The 5,000-nt window shown below is 42.0% G+C and overlaps 1 protein-coding gene across 45 annotated transcripts in view; it reads left to right on the forward strand.

Moving 5' to 3' along the window:
- Positions 1–2,409: 2,409 nt before the first annotated feature.
- Positions 2,410–5,000, forward strand: part of LOC135097707 (uncharacterized) — a 97,850-nt gene continuing 95,259 nt past the window's right edge. For 27 of the 45 annotated variants that reach the window (XR_010266029.1, XR_010266039.1, XR_010266047.1 and 24 more), the window contains exon 1: positions 2,503–2,772. The gene's annotated coding sequence lies outside the window, so the exon portion shown is untranslated. Of the gene's footprint in view, positions 2,773–5,000 lie in introns of all 45 variants that reach the window. The other 18 variants (XR_010266000.1, XR_010266001.1, XR_010266002.1 and 15 more) reach the window with 16 other exon arrangements.

A 5,000-nucleotide genomic window follows, 5' to 3' on the forward strand; every position in this document is an offset into this window, starting at 1 on the left:
AAGCAAGTTACTATTATATCTATCATCTAAAATGTACTTCTTGTCACACCCACCACCCTTGTATTGCACCACCATAAGATTCAATACACTGAAACACCGAGCAACTCACCTGAGAGCTCCAATAAACCTGAGCACAGAGAGACAGGGCACCGTGGCAAAGATTCCAACCTGCAAGCCGAGCACGGGAAACCACCACATTACTGAACAAGTCATCAGGAACACGCCTCCGGACTTCTGTGTGTCATTGCCAGTTTAGGAGTTTAACAATTTACTGAGAAAGTTTGATGCACTTAAGTTATGATGATACAAGTTTAAAGCGGGGGTAAATCAAGATAGCGTATCTTAACCTATACTTAAATATATAGTAATCTTAACCTATACTTAAATATATAGTAATACATTAAAGTACATCGTTGGAGGAGAAGAGGCGATGAAAATATTGATGGATGGAAAGTGGAGGTGATGAAGGCAGTGGGAAAAATAGACAGAAATAGATGAAAATACAAAAGATAGGAGACAAGAAGAGAAAGTGATCGAAATACTAAAAGGACATAGGAAACAGAAAGCGAAAATAAAATAAGGATACTGAAACACTGTAGAAGATAAAAAGCGGAAGTGATGAAAATACAGAAAGACAGGAGACGGAAGATGAGTGAGACAGAGAACCCAGACATTATCATTACAGTAAATCCATCTGTCACCTCATACGATATAACAAATCTGCCAGAAATTAAACCATTACATTCTTCTAAGCAGCAAAAATTACATATAACAAAGAACACTAGGAACTGAGACCTGAACAGCGCAGTAGCGGAAAGAGAGAGAGAGAGAGAGAGGGAGAGAGAGAGAGAGAGAGAGAGAGAGAGGTAAGGGGGGTGTTTAGTTCTGTCCCTCAGTCGGGGGTCGTGTCCTAACATATCGCTATAGTATTATATCGCCCATAGAATCGCCGCCTCTCTCTCCCCTATTTCCTCCTCCCTTCTTCTCAGTGTTCATCCATTTCCCTTCCTTCTCCCTATTTCCTTCTTCCTTTTTCCTTCATCCATGATTCCTTTTTTCCTCCTCTTTTACTAATATCCTTACTCCTTCCTCCTCCTCCTCTTCCTCCTTCTCCTTCGCGTCTCTTATTATTCATCTTTACTTCTCTTTCTCTTCTTCCTTTATTAATATCATTCCTCCTTCCTCCCTCCTCCTCCTCCTCTTCCTCCTCCTCTTCTCTTTCATTTTCATTTCTTCTCCATGTTCATCCTTATTCCTCTTCCTCTTCCTACTATATGTTCATCCCTACTCCTCTTCCTTCTCCTCCTCCTCTCCTCTTATCGTTCATTCTTACTCTTCCTCCTCCTCCTCCTCCTCCTCCTCCAGTACACTGATACACCTTCTTTCTTCTTCTCTTCCTTCTACTTCCTCCTCCTCCTCCTCCTCCTCACCGTTCATCTTCGTTCTTTTCATTCCAGGTCCTCATAAACACCTTGTCTTTATTTCCCTCTCCTCCTCTTCCTCCTCCTCTTCTTCTTCCTTCTCCTTTTCCTCTTCCTCCTCATCATCATTCTTACACCTCAACATTCGTCATAAACACCTTTTCTCTTCCTCCTCCTCCTCCTCCTCCTCCCTTTACCCAGAGGTTAAGATAATGCTCTGCTAACTGCCTAACTCCCTCAGCCAATCAGCGGCCGCCAATTATCCTGTTAGGGAGGAGCCAATGGCGGGGTGGCAGTGATTAGGTGGTTAATTGATGTAATGGGGAGGAGGAGGAGGAGGAGGTGTTGGTAATGGTGGAAATGGTGATGGTGGAGGTGGAAGATAGATAAAGAGAAGAATAAGAGAGGTGGAGAGAAAGAAGATAGAGAAAACGAGGAGGAGGAAGAGGAGGAGGAGGTAATGGCGCTGATGGGTCATTAGAGGAGGCAGCAATTAATGGCAGGTTATAATGGCGCGCTTTCATTAATATCTGGTGCATCGCCTTGTGTTCCTTAATTGGATGATGATGGCGGTGATGGTGGTGGTGATGGTGGTGGTGGCGGAGATAATGGGCTGGGAGGGAAGAACAGTGGTGGTGGTGATAGTGGTGATAAGCATGGTGATGGTGGTGGTGGTGGTGGTGGTGGTGTGGATATCTGTGAAGAAGGAATGGTGTTGGTGGTAATAGTAATGGTGGTGGTGATGGGTTTTCCCTGCTGGTGTCACTGGTAGTGTGTTGTAGCCGTGCTCTCTCTCTCTCTCTCTCTCTCTCTCTCTCTCTCTCTGTGTCACTTACTTATTTCAGCAGACGAGCAACAATGGAGGCAGGCAAAACCCACGATACTTCCACACACAAATCAACAACGCAGAATCCTGTGAGTGGATCTCCTCTATCTGCTTCCCCTTCGTTCCTCTCCCAACCTGTATTCCTCCGCTGACCCTCCCTTCACTCCTCCCCTCCCTTGGACACGTCACGCCTGCCTGTCACGCAAAGTTGGGTAATCTCTGTGTAATCATGAACATTTCAGTGGAGGTCTAAATCTTTTATTTGTTTGGTAAGTGTGGGTGAAATATTTACAACTGATGTCACTCCTTTATTCACTGAAATATAACACGGAACTAGAAAACTGGTGGAGGGAGGGAGCGCTGGTGGAGGGAGGGTAGAGGAAGGGAGTGGAGGGTGCAGAGTGTCAGGAAGAGGAAGAGCGAGAATGTTGCAGGGAAAGTACTGGTCTGTGCTGCGTGTGGGAAGTGACTTTAGTGGCGGCGTGAAGGCGAGGACACGAGTGAGGTGCTGGCAGGCTGACTGAGGTGAGTGTGGTGAGGTGAGGTGAAGTAACCGTGTACTTTCAGCCAGGCAAGTAAGTAGTGGCGGCCGGTAGGAACAGCTCCAGTTGAAGTTTTCCTACTGAATTATTATCGTCTTTCTCTTGTTTCCTCCTCCTCTGCGTTGTTCTCCTTCTATTTCTTGGTCTTTCATCGTTACGTTCACTCATTTTCATTTCTATAAATAAACAAAATAACTAACTTGCTACCTATATTTTAAAACGATCTCCATCTTGCTCCCTCCCTCCCTCCCTCCCTGCTTCCCCGCTCAGCTGTTCAGTGACGACGTCTGCTCACACCGAGTCGCGCAGAGCAGGCTAACCACCTCAATCACTCGTTAACTCTTTCCTTTTCATTATTTCACCCGATCTTTCAACTTGCTTCTTCAATGTTTCAGTGTTTCAGTGCTTCAGACGTCTGCATAAATCACTGTTACATGTATTGCTGTATCTCGGATGTATCTTGAAGGGGGTGACAGGAGTGAGAGGGGAGGAGGGGGCAGGAAGAGGGAAAGGTGAAGGAGGAGGCGTGTTGCAAGGGTCGTGATGCCAGGGACGTGGTGAAGCTGAGCAGGAATCAGTCAGTAAGTGTGAGACGATGAGCACTAAGGCCTGTACTCTCAAACATTTCTGCGCCGCACCTCCACTACACTTAAAAGACTCTAGTTGAAGTCATTCGTGTATATATATATATATATATATATATATATATATATATATATATATATATATATATATATATATATATATATATATATATATATATATATATATATATATATATATATATATATATATATATATATATATATATATATATATATATATATATATATATTACGGCTCTAGTGACAGGCTAAAAATATTTCAACATTATGAAGAGGAGAAACACTCTTGAGCATGGTTTATTGTTATGAGAATACTGTTAATACTTATCCCTCGGGTTAACAAGCGAGGAGACAAGGGAAGGTAAGGTGTGGAATCCCTGGTGTCTCAGTGTTCCTGCCTGCCTGAGTGAGGGATGTCACGCACCACCTACTGAGAACACCACTTTAGTTTTTTCCTCGCACCATTTAATTTAACTACTCTTTGGGGATTTGTACCTTCAGTGGGCCTTTCTCAGCCTTATTATTACCCTGCGCCAGAGAAGTGGTTCAAATTTTCTTGCGTGGCACAGCAACACCTAATGTCATGCGTTGAAAAAAAAAAAAAAAAAAAAAAAAAAAAAAAAAAAAATATATATATATATATATATATATATATATATATATATATATATATATATATATATATATATATATATATATATATATATATATATATATATATATAATTGCATAGAAATACTAGTAATGTTAAAATGAAAGGAAAAGTAACAAATAAAATATAGTCGAAGTTTCAAGACATCAAGAAATTAAATCTAGAAAAAATACAAATTAAGTGGCCTGGGATTTGAATGTACTAATTACAAGTCATTAATGAAAGGACTGTAAGGAGGAGGTGAGCGGTGAGGCCACGCGAACAAGTACCATATGCTCCAAAACTTTACAGTAATGAGGAGAAATTAAACGTTATCAGGGTCAAAATTTACAGAGCTCCTCTTGAAAAAAAAGAAAAAAAATTGCAGAGCGAGACAAGATAACACGTGTGTCTGATACTGCGTGCTTTCCTTACTCCTGTGTTGGTTGGCTTACCAATTGTCACTATCTATCTGTCATCACTCATTGTAATTTTTGTTCCTGGTATGCTCGTCTTCAGCTCTCTCTCTCTCTCTCTCTCTCTCTCTCTCTCTCTCTCTCTCTCTCTCTCTCTCTCTCTCTCTCTCTCTCTCTCTCTCTCTCTCTCCTTTTCATCTTCAGAAAGTAAAAAATACATGAAGAGCGAGAGGCGGAGGAAAGGTTGGTGTTTACGAGAGAGAGAGAGAGAGAGAGAGAGAGAGAGAGAGAGAGAGAGAGAGAGAGAGAGAGAGAGAGAGAGAGAGAGAGAGAGAGAGAGAGAGAGAGAGAGAGATACGGGACGAAGATGATATAAAAGAAAATGTAATAGAAGAGTAAGAGACGAAAAGAGAAAGAAGACTTACATTTACGAGGAGATATTACGATAATACGACATAGGAAGATGTGGCCGCTTAGTTACCTGGTGCAGTCATTTTCCGTCTGGTTTTCTTTGCGCGAGTCAAGTCATTCCTGTGCTGTCTAATGGTTCATTTGCTTC

This window comes from Scylla paramamosain, unplaced genomic scaffold (genome assembly GCF_035594125.1).
Source record: "Scylla paramamosain isolate STU-SP2022 unplaced genomic scaffold, ASM3559412v1 Contig29, whole genome shotgun sequence".
NCBI lineage: Eukaryota > Metazoa > Arthropoda > Malacostraca > Decapoda > Portunidae > Scylla > Scylla paramamosain.